This window comes from Myiozetetes cayanensis, unplaced genomic scaffold (assembly GCF_022539395.1).
Source record: "Myiozetetes cayanensis isolate MyiCay16 unplaced genomic scaffold, myiCay2020 scf26, whole genome shotgun sequence".
NCBI classification, from domain to species: domain Eukaryota; kingdom Metazoa; phylum Chordata; class Aves; order Passeriformes; family Tyrannidae; genus Myiozetetes; species Myiozetetes cayanensis.
In genome coordinates, this window is record NW_026087477.1 from 1,150,071 (window position 1) to 1,161,629 (window position 11,559).

At 53.5% G+C, this 11,559-nt stretch overlaps 1 long non-coding RNA gene across 2 annotated transcripts; it reads right to left on the reverse strand.

The window, feature by feature from the left end:
- Nucleotides 1-2,239: 2,239 nt before the first annotated feature.
- LOC126642992 (uncharacterized) lies at nt 2,240-11,265 on the reverse strand. 2 transcript variants are annotated; one of them, XR_007629647.1, is made up of 3 exons: nt 11,158-11,265; nt 10,304-10,405; nt 2,240-3,113 (listed from the first exon to the last, which is right to left on the reverse strand). It is a non-coding gene; the product is annotated as an uncharacterized LOC126642992 (long non-coding RNA). The 2 variants fall into 2 exon arrangements; XR_007629646.1 differs by lacking the exon at nt 10,304-10,405 and adding an exon at nt 3,898-4,092 and having other exon boundaries at nt 11,158-11,255.
- Nucleotides 11,266-11,559: the final 294 nt, after the last annotated feature.

Here is an 11,559-nt window from a genome sequence, read left to right on the forward strand (position 1 = left end):
CTCATCTGAATCACCTATTTCCTGCTCTCACTCCTTGTCTACTTCCCAAGTGCCAAGCAGAAAATTGTGCTGCTTTTTCCTTTTCCATTGTCACAACCCCCCCCCCCCCAAAAAAAAAAAATCAAACCCTTCATTTATTTCGGCGCTTGATGGAAATGTTTCAGTTGACATGAAATCACCTGGGAAGCACAGGAAAAGCTCAGCTTTTTGTATCCTCTTCCTTATTTATCTCCCAGTGGGAGACACGGCTCAGGATGCTGCCCTGGAGCCCTGTCCAGGGAGATCCTGAACTCCCAGGCAGGGGTTGGAGCTGGGGAATGCTCCTCTCCACCTCTCTGCCGACTCCAGGGCAGTTTTGTGTGAGTAACAAAAGAAAAAGAGCAGGACGCTCCAACTTTTCCCCTTTCCCGGGAGAATGTTCTGCTCCATCAGCTCGGGCTGTTCCCAGCATCACTTTGGTGAAGACTTCAGTGCTTCACACTTGAACAGCTCCATCAGGACACACCCCGAGAGGGAGCCCTGATCCATGGCCAGATCCCAGATAAGCCTTGTTTGCCATGGCAAGGGAGAAGGGGGTAAATTTAAGCAGTGCTGCATAAATTTTAGGGCCCCTCAAGCTGCCCCCATAGGCCTAAGTGTGGGATTGAAAGGATCCTATGGATCCACAGGGTCACTTTGGTGCAGCCACCTCTGACATTCCCTGGCTTCACCAGTTCCTCCAACTGACAGGAGGGGGGAGCTGGGGGGGGTCGGGCTCTGCTCCCAGGGAACAGGGACAGGAGGAGAGGGAACAGTCACAGGGTGCGCCAGGTGTAGTTTGGATCTTGAGAATGATTTCCTCATGGAAAGGGTTGTCCAGCCCTGGCACAGCTGCCCAGGGCAGGGGTGGATCCCCATCCCTAGAGGGATTTAAAATCCCTGTGGATGTGGCACTTGGGGACAGGGGTCAGTGGTGGCCTTGGCAGTGCTGGAGGAATGGTTGGACTCCATGATCTCAGAGGGCTTTTGCAACCTAAAAGATTTGGTGATTCCATGGCTCGTGACGGGAGCACATCCTGGGAAAAGCCCTGGCAATTGGGATGTGGTTCCACAGCTCTCTAGGAAAAGGACAGGCTGTGTGGAGAGGAGTCTGGGAGGGAGCAGAGGTGGTGGTGGTGGCAGTGCCTGCCCGGCTGGTGCTGTCCCTGCTGGGAACCAGCCCGAGCAGAGCAGCAGGGCAGGGGCACTGGGGTTTGCAGAGCAGCCAGGAGGTGGAGCCCACATCCAAGACATCCCAGCTTCCACCCCTGCCACGGGCAGGGACACCTTCCACTAGCACAGGTTACTCCAACCTGGCCTTGGACACTTCCAGGGATCCAGGGGCAGCCACAGCTTCTCTGCCCAACCTGGGCCAGGGCCTCTCCACCCTCCCAGCCAGCAATTCCTTCCCAATATCCCATCTCTCCCTGCCCTCTGGCAATAGGAAGTCATTCCCCCTTGTCCTGCCCCTTCATCCCTTGTCCAAAATCCCTCTCCAGCTCTCTTGTAATCTCTGGAGTAAAGGGACAGCTCTCCTGTCCAAATAGAGGGTCCCCCACTGTGGGGTCACATCCCACTCGTGCTGTGACAAGAGGGTCGGATTTGGGGCAGACTTTGCCACGACACCAAGCGCAAAAGGAGGAAGAGCATCACTCCTCAGAGTACCTGTGGGGTTTTTGGGCTCACCCTGCAGGGTTTGTGGCCCAGCAGAAGGTTCCAGCTGCTGTTCCTCTCCATCAAATACACCCAGGGTTGCTCTGGCCTGTTTTTTTTCCTGGTGGATAAGTAGGAGTGTCTGTGCCTGTGCTCTGTCTGCAGCAGCAGCAGCCCTGGCTGTGGCTGTCACACAAACCAACCTCCTCCTCCTCCTCCTTCCCCTCCTCCTGAAAGGCTGGTTTGCTCAGACTATGGACAAGGTGATGTGTCCTGCTGTGACAAGCACGTGGACAGGATTTGGGAGCTTCCTCCTCATCATCTCCTGGCTCAACAAGACGCTCCAAGATAAGGAGGCAGAGAAACATCCCTCTTTTTTTCCTCCTCTTGCCACGGCTGGGAATGCAGCTGCACCTCAAGGCAGGTGGTTCTCCAGCCACAGAACCAACAAAGGGAGACCCCACCCCACGGGACACCACGTGTGCAAGGCTGGGATGAAGCCAACTTTATTTTATCCTTCTTAACACACTCGTGCCTCCCTCCAGAGGGCACTTTGTCACGGCTATTCCATCTTCCTCGTGCTGCCAAGTGACCACAGGCAAGGAAAATCCTTTCAAGAGCCCAAGGACCTGATTTAGGCTTGGGATACAATCAAGAATATCCCACGAAGCGACTAGGACTGGATTTCACCAGGTGTTTATTTTACCACTTTCACAGGAAAGGAAGATCTTCTTGGTCTGGGATCCACCCCAGCTCCAGCACAACCCACCCCCTGGAGATTCCTGCTTCCCGCAGCTCCCCCTGGGGAGGATCACCCGGCACAGCCCTCCCGGGGGGCCCCCTGCTCATAATGCCCCTTTATGAGGCCTCACAAAGCCCTCCTTGGTTCATCTCCAGGCTGCCCTGAGGGGTTGCCAAGGGTGTCCCTGCGAACAATGAGGGGCCTCTCTGTCTGGGAGGCGGCTGCAGCCTCGGCCACAAATGCCTTTTTCTGTGACCTGCAAGTGAAAATACCTCCTCCTTTCCCAGCAGATCTCCTTGTGTCCCCAGTCTCCACTGGGGGAGTGAATCCTTTCCCTTTGCTGACGTCCTTCCAGCTGAGTCCTGTGCCAGGAGCTCTTTCTTTCCTGCTTGTGCAGCCCCAGAGGCTCAAAGCACACTTGGCATCACCTGGAAATGCTGTTGGGTGATGTAATTCCATCGAGTGACTCAGCAAGCTGGACTCCTGGGTCTTTCCCAACCAGGCTGCTCAGGGCCAAGGAAAGATCCCAGGGAAAGGATCTTGGAGGAGGCTTGGATACATGTCCTGTCCCACGTGGCATTTCTGCTCCAAAAATCAAGGCTCTGAGAGGGGGAAAGTCGATGCCACCCAAAGGATTTGGGGTCTCCAAGGTGCTGCAGCGCTGGGAGGTGTCAGAAGGGCCTTGCAAGGAGAGGATTTACTGTGCAAGGGAATATAGTAATTATATTCAGTAAATGAAACATTCACTGTGAAATTCTCCCCCGTGAGGGTGGGCAGGCCCTGGCCCAGGTTGGGCAGAGAAGCTGTGGCTGCCCCTGGATCCCTGGAAGTGTCCAAGGCCAGGTTGGAGCATCCTGGGCTGGTGGAAGGTGTCCCTACCCATGGCAGGGGTTGGAAATGAGATGATCTTCAAGGTCCCTTCCAACCCAAACCATTCTGTCATTCCATGATTTCCCAAGCTCTGCCTCCCAGACACCAGAAGAAAAAGAGTCTTCTGGAAGTCTCATTTCTCCTTCCAGCTCCAGGAGTGGATCAAATACTGAAAACTCACCGTTATTTAACTTTTGAAGCCCAAAGACACTTTTGGGGTGAGGCAGGAGGAGATTTGGTGTTGGACTAGGCTTAAAAGCCCTCACAGCACAGCCAGGCCACCTTAAGAGCACGGAGAGTGTGGGCAAAGCCTGCCCAGACACAGATTCCTCTGTAACCACAGCCTGCACCGAGACTTCCTCCCTAACCACTGCCCTGCTTTGAAGGAGCTTGTTTGCAGATATTAAGGCACCTTCCTGGAGGCAGGTACCTGAAACAGGAGCTCCTTCCAGAGCTCAAAGCACCCCAGGCACGTGGCCCTTGGGAGGGAAGGTCTATGTGTGCCCACCAAGGTGGTGGTAGGAGCGATTTGGGGGAAGAGGCGGCCAGAAAAATGAGGGATTTGTGGCTCCACGGAGGAGCTGAGGGACATGGGGACAGTCTGTGTGACTCACCAGGGTGTCATGGCTCAGCTAAGGCCTGGGCAGTGCAAACCATCCCAGGCATCCTCGGGCTGGAGTGGGGAGGACACTGAGAGGCGCAGGCAGAGCACGGGCAGCTCATCCACACAAAACACGCTCTGGCTTCCCAGGCATCCAGCATCCCAAATCAACCCCACAGCCTGGAGCCCACAGAGCAGAGAAACGGGCCTGAACACACAAAATAAATGCAAGTAAAAGACTTGCAGGATGGTTGCTGTAGGATAAAACCACCCCCTCAAAGGCTGTGTGGATGGAGAGCTCCTCAGGACAAACCTGCCCCTGCTCTGTGCTCCTTCCCAGGAGCCAGCTGAGGTCTGCTCTTTCCCCAGGAATTGCTACGTGGCCAGTGCATCAATTCCTTATTTTCACATCTCCAGATTGAAGGTGGGCTTAGGGAAGCAGAGATATTTCATAGAGCTTGTCTAGAACTGGCCATACACAAATGAATTTTAAAGAGACCCTTTAGAGCCTCCTATTACCTGGTGCAATCAATCACCTTACCTGGTGCAATCAATCACCACCTTCCTGCTCAAAGCCCTTGAGAACCCTGGCCTGACTTGGAGGTTGGCTCTGCTTTGGGCAGGGCTTGGAATGGAGACCTCAGAGGTACCTCCCAGCCTCGGGAATTTTCTGGATCTCATCCCAGTTCCCTGTCATCACCGATCAATTATCCCAAAGGGCCCAACATTCTCCCCTAGTAGGGACAACAAACACAACCAGGTGCCCCGTGAATGAAAACATGAGGTGGTGACAAGCTCTGAGCAAGGCTGTGATGATAAGGAGATACCCTCAGAGCAGGAGGGATTGTCCTGCAGGAAAAGGTCAGGCCCAGGAGTGACGGACTGGGCTTGCAGACCCAGCTCTTGAGCAACCCTGATAGGGGCTTAGTTCATTAAATCACTGCAAGGATTGAATGGGGGGCTGAGGATGGACCACAAGGGGATCATCAGCTCGGTGTGATGGGTTTGTGGAGAGGGACTGGGATGATGTGACTGCTGGTCCTAAACACTGAGCCAGGTCTGGCTCAGGCTGGGAGGTTGTGGCTGATCACAGTGACCCAAAAAGGGCAGCTTGGCTGATCAGCCCCCACAGGAGGGAGGGTCCTGTCTGGAGTGGCATGGCCAGGATGTCCCACCCTTGTGGCTGGGACCTGAGATGCTGCTGCAAAACCAGTTAATGTCAATTATCATGGACTGGTTTGGGTTGGAAGGGATCTTAAGGATCATCTCATTCCACCCCCTGCCATGGGCAGGGACATCTTCCACTAGCCCAGGTTGTTCCAACCTGGCCTGGGACACTTCCAGGGATCCAGGGGCAGCCACAGCTTCTCTGCCCAACCTGTGCCAGGGCCTCCCCACCCTCACAGGGAAGAATTTCTTCCTAAAATCTAATCCTGGAAAAAAACACTTGTGGGATTGATCCAGGGACTCAGGACAGAAAGAGAGCAACGCTGGTGGGATGGATGAATCATCTGGGTGGTTACAGAAGATGTGAGGGACACAGAAGATGCCAGGGGGGTCATTCTGGGTGCTGGCAGAGCCACTGGGATGCTCTCCATGTATCCCACTCAGCAGTGACGAAGCTGGAAAGCAGAGAACCTCACAGGGCAATTTCTGACCATCTGCACGTTCTTGGTCCTGGTTCTGTCATTCTGTCACCCTGTAGGGGGGCCAGGACAAGACTGTGGTGACCTGAACAGTCAGGACCCAACAATGACCAGTGTACAATGGCTTGAGGCAGCAAACACACAGGGCAGGGCCCCCCAGGGGTGAGGAGCCCAAGACTCACACATTCAAAACAGGTCCTCTCCTCCAGCACTGATTTGCAGACCTGGTGAGGAAGACCACTGGCACAGGGAAGGGATTTTCCAGCTATACTTTGAGCCTTCCCTGCGGGGTTGTGGCTGCCCCTGGATCCCTGGAAGTGTCCAAGGCCAGGATGGACGGGGTTTGGAGCAAGCTGGGCTGGTGGAAGGTGTCCCTGCCCATGGTAGGGGGGGGTTGAAGGACTGAATTAGATGATTTTAAGTCCTTTCCAACCCAAGCCATTCCATGACTCTGTGATCTATCCCGTTCTGTGGTGGTTGTCATTCCTGCACTGGGTCATCTCCACTGACGTTGCCTGCGTGGATTCTCCGCCCTCCCGATGTCAGAGCTTCATTATCTGACCAGAAATTCTCCTTCCCTGACCAACTTGGAGCTCCTTAAATCTGTGTTTGCCCTGTTGACTGGGGCATGGAGGACAGTTTTTCTTTGGAGACAAGAGCTGGCCAATGATCCACGAAATCCTTCACCCCAAGGACCGTGTCCACCACTCTCTCCTGATGGAGTTGGAGCTCATGTAACAGAACTAAGTCCTGGATGGCAGAGATTCAGACAAGTTCATGATCTCAGTGTCTCCAAAGAGAGAGGGAACTTCCCTGGCAGCCCCTGAGTCACCCCATCCACCCTCCTGCCTTCCCTTTATCACTTTCTAGGTAGGCAGGTGACTTTTACAGCATCACCTCCCACAAGGCAAATCCTCTAAAAAACAGCCAGTGGAGCATTTAATCGCCGCCTCCACAGTGACTCCCATCCAAACACAAGCCCAGCTCCCCTCTCTAAGCCTTTTTAATCCTTTTCCTCTTAAGGTGAGATAGCGGGCTGAGGGAAATAACACCGGCAGTCAGAAGTACTGGATTAGGTGTTCCTCAGCGGCTCCTGCAACTCTCCCAGCCATCAGGCAGGACTTTGGCACGCTCTGTGGGCTTTGGGCACAAGAAGGTGAAGGTATTTTCACACCAGGAAAAAAAAAAAGGATATAGAAATGGGAGGGAGATGTTGAGGTCCCCCCCAGAGTGGCTCTTGCAGAAATCAGGGCAGCCTGGACCAGTGAGTGACATCCCTGCTCGTGGCAGGGGGTGGAAATGGGTGGTCCTTAAGGTCCCTTCCAACCCAAACCCATCTGTGATTCTGTGATCCCATGAAATGATCCCTCTCCAGGGCAGAGAACTCCCTAAAATTATGCCAGGCCTGCCCTGCCCACACCGTGGGCAAATTGAGGGGTTTGGGGAGTTCAAGCCACGGCAAAAGATGTGGGGGACGGGTTTCTTTGTGGCTGCTTGCTGTCAGGTACTTCCTCTTCACCTCTGTCCCCACATTTTGATAGGGCAATGTAAAAATTTTTACGTTCAGCAGCCGTTCTGTTTGCTGAAGGAGCAACAATCGAGGTCAAAGGCGTTTCCTGGAGACGACCTCGTGGCCAGGAGCTCCCTCGTGGATCCCCCCGGGAATATCCTGGGCTGGCACCATTACTGAGGCTTCCCCACCATCACTGCTGAGACTTTAATGGGATCACTTAATGGTAGGCTGTTATTTTTCAGCACTTAATTACGACGAGGTGCTTGTTTTTGTGTGGTTGAAATTACTCCAGTGTGAAAATCCCTGTTTTTAACCCTACCCTGTTCCCACTCAGAAATCCCCACACCACCTTGAGAGTTATTTTTCCCTTTGTGCCCCCTCAATCCTTGACCCCAGTTCTCTGTACAGGTGAACCATTTAGATTTTGCTGGGTTTTTCCCCCCCAAAGTAATCTGTTCATTTCTGAGCTAAGGGAGAGTGAAAAAAAAAATAGTAAAATTAAAAATCAAATGGGGCTCGTGGAGAAAAAGAGCCACATTTTCCCATGGTCATGGGGTTTCTGTGTGAGCTGAGGGGATGAAAGCTGCCCTGAGGGGCTGGGTTATTTATGACACCTCTCCAGGAGCATGTTGGGACTCCTCTGTTGCTGCTGGGATCATCTCCCCAGCTGATCCCCCAGACACACTGCCCTTGTGACTCCAGCCTTCCCCTGCCTCACACTCTGAGCCTGCACCAAACAAAGCCCCTTCTTTTCCACTTGAACTCCCTCCTCTGTGTAGCTGCAGACTTTTGCAACCCCCAGAGTTTGACATTTTTGTCTGCTTTTTCCTTTAATTCTCCCCCTCCATCTGGCCTTTGGAAAAACACCTCCCAGTGCTTGGAATTTACCTCTTGCTCAAGTCTGCAAACTCCCAGCTCTTCAGTTTTATGCCCATTATCCTTCTCCCTTCCTTCGCTCGGCTCCTCCACTGGCTGAGTCCTTCCTGCCCCTTAGTTCCGAGCTTCCTGCAGGGGAGATTGTTTGGCTTTGCTTAAAATCCACCCCCTCAAAGCTCTGATCCTCACCTGGGGCTCTGACAACACATCCAGGGTGTGTCTGAGGAGGTCTGACATGGATGGGCACAGGCTGGAGCCCCTGGAGAAGAGAAGGCTCCAGGGAGACCTGAGAGCCCCTGGCAGGGCCTGAAGGGGCTCCAGGAGAGCTGGAGAGGGACTGGGGACAAGGCCTGGAGGGACAGCACACAGGGAATGGCTTCCCACTGCCAGAGGGCAGGGAGAGATGGGATACTGGGAAGGAATTCTTCTCTGTAAAGGTGGTGTGGCCCAGAGATACCTGGATCCCACTCACACTCATCTGCAGACCAAAGCATGGCAGAGTTTTGCTTTCCTCTTTCAAAGACAAACTTCACTTTCAAAGTTTGTCCCAGTCTTTCTTGGAGCCTCCCTGCAAGTCCTGAAAGGCTGCAGTAAGGTCTCCCTGGAGGCTCCTCTTCTCCAGGCAGAACCACCCCAGTTCTCTCAGCCTTTCCTCCTAGGAGAGGTGCTCCAGGCTTCTGATAATTCTCTACTGACTGCAGAGAAATCCTCAGGGATGGGCTCACATGGAGACATGGAATCACAGGGTGGTCTGGGTTGGAAAAGATCTTAAAGCCCATCCAGTGCCACCCCCTGCCATGGGCAGGGACACCTTCCACCAGCCCAGGGTGCTCCAACCTGGCCTTGGACACTTTCAGGGATCCAGGGGCAGCCACAGCTTCTCTGCCCAACCTGGGCCAGGGCCTCCCCACCCTCACAGGGAAGAATTTTTCTCCTAGTGCTCACTGCTGGAGCACAGTTCAGCCCAGGAATGCATTTTCTTTGGCTCTCCCTGCCCGTTCAGGGCTGAACCACAATGATCTGTGCACGTTACCAAACACGCCGCTTGCATCGACCACCGAGGCTCAGAGCTCCTCCTGTGAGAAGGGCATTACCCCCTGTGCTCAAAACAGCTATTCATCTGCCAGCCCCAAAGCCAGGCTGACTCACAGATCCTCAGATAACACCTCCATCCAGGGCTAGTTCTAAAACACACAGTCCTGCTCTGAAGACACCTCTGGGGAGTGCCTGGTTGCTGAAGAACCCGCTCTGTTTCCCCGTCGTCGGCAGCAGCCACCCCTGTGTGCTCAGGGTAGATCCTTTCAGCAAACAGAGCCTGCACAAGACAGCCCTGCTCCCTCCAAACCAACATTTCCTGTTTTGGCAGGTGTCTCATCACCTCCTAATAGCCCTGAACCTGCACTTGCACTTGTGCTGAATGGGGGTTGTGGGGTTTTTTTTCTCCCATTCCTTTGCCTCCCACTTTTCCTCCTCCTCACAGCTGCCTTTGCTCAGACTGGACACTGCCAGAAATCCCCCACAAAACAGCCCCATTATCCCATCTGCTTCCTGCTCTCCTCACTTCCCTCTCCCTTCCTGCCCCCTCACAGCCCTCACCGGGTTTTGCAGCAACCACGGAGCCAAGGCTGCTGCAGGTCTGCTCCAAGTTTACTCCTCCAGCCTGTGCCTCCCAAAAACCATGCCCTGGTGTTACTGCTCCTGCTGGAGTTACACCACGGAGCAACCAACAGCCTCCCAAGGTTCTCTGGCTCCTAAGACTGGTTTAATCCTCTGCTTTAAGCCCTGGAATGTGTAGGTATCTGCAGCTCTGCTGCACTTCAGTTGCATGAAACCATTTATCTCGATTTAGTGGTCAGAGGTGTTGATTAGTCACTTATTTGCAAGCCCCAAACATTCCTCTGAGGTGGTTTTGAGCTGCTTGGAGGAAGTGGGGGAGGGTTGGACCCCGAAGATTTCTCCCACCCTCAGTTCTTCCGTGATTCCACAATCCTGCTTGCTCTCTCCATAAGAGTTCATCCCTGTATTCTGTGTGTGTTCTGGATGTTTATCCCCCTCTCTCAGGCGTTTCTTACTCTCCAGTGCAACCTCTAGCAAAACACCTGTTCCAGGGCTATTATTAGGCTGGGCTTTATTATCCCAATTACACTTTGCCCAACCATTTTGTGCCGAGGCGCAAGAGGCGTTTGGGGAACTGGTTCCAGTTTAAAGCCAGTAGCTCCTTACTGGTTTGTCCTGTCATGATAGGAGGAAGCAAAATGATGATGATACAATCTCAAAACCAAGTTCCTTCTGTGCTGCTTCAAGAGGGCACAGAGGAAGTTCCACTCTCCTTGGGCTTCAGGCACTGGTTTAACTCCACATCCAGCCCCTCCCACGGAACTCACCCGGACCTTTCATCCTCTTAATTACAATCCATGTGTAAAAGTTTGGATAAAGAGGAGTTTCATAAACTTTCTATAAAGGTGAGGCTCTGGGTCCCACAAGATCTGTGGTGGAGGAAACTTGATTAGCCCGAGGTGGCTCAACAACAGGGTCTGCATCTGTTCTGCCAACACAGTCCCCAGCCAGGTGTTAAGTTGATGGAAACCAGTGTAACTTCACCCAGGGAAGCCAACAGCCTGCCCAGGTCATGCTGAGGGCTAAATGCTGCTGCCACTGTACTCATTTGGCTTGCAGAATCATAGAGTTGTGGATGGTTTGGATTGGAAGGGGCCTTAAAGACCATCTCATTCCACGCCCCTGCTGTGGGACACCTTCCACCAGCCCAGGGTGCTCCAACCTGGCCTTGGACACTTCCAGGGATCCAGGGGCAGTCACAGCTTCTCTGCCCAACCTGTGCCAGGACCTTCCCACCCTCACAAGGAAGAATTGCTTCCTAATATTCAATTTGAATCCCCCCTCTTTCAGCTTAAAAGCATCCTCCTCTGTGCTGTCACTTGTCCAAAGCCCCTCTCCAGCTCTCCTGGAGCCCCTTTATTCCCAGAGTGTTCACAGAAGGGGGCAGGTTGGAAGGGACCAGAGTTGGCTCAGCTGGTCCAACCTCCCTGCTCAGGCAGGATCATCCCAGAGCACATGGCCCAGGACTGCATCCAGACAGTTCTGGAATATCTCCAGGCACTGGAAGGGGCTCTGAGATCTCCCTGGAGCCTTCCCTTCCCCAGGCTGAACAGTCCCAACTCTCTCAGCCTGTCTCCATAGAAGAGGTGGAATATCACCCTAAGAAAAAGGAGCAGCTGACCTGCAGGTGATGGTGGGAAGCTGGAGCCAGCTCCAGGCAGGCTCTTCCCGAGCTCCCAGAGCTGGAGCCTCGCGGTGCAGTTTGTGACACGTCTCGGGGGTCACACCTGTGAAAGGCAAGACAAGATAATTAAACATAATTTAACTCAGTTCCTCAGCCAGGAACTTACACATTCAGTGCATTTCTGCTCCAGCACCTTCCAGTGCAAGCCTGGCTGTGAGTAATCAACTTGTAAGGTACTCCAGGGGCATCCCCACTGATGGGGAGTGTCCAAAACAGGTAACAGGCTTTGAAAAGAAAGGTGATACTGATGGAGAGGAGCCCAAATGTTGGACTGAGGCATTTCTCTTCTTGCAAATGTCAGGATGAGGTCTTCGTGCTTCCATAGAATCACAGCCATTT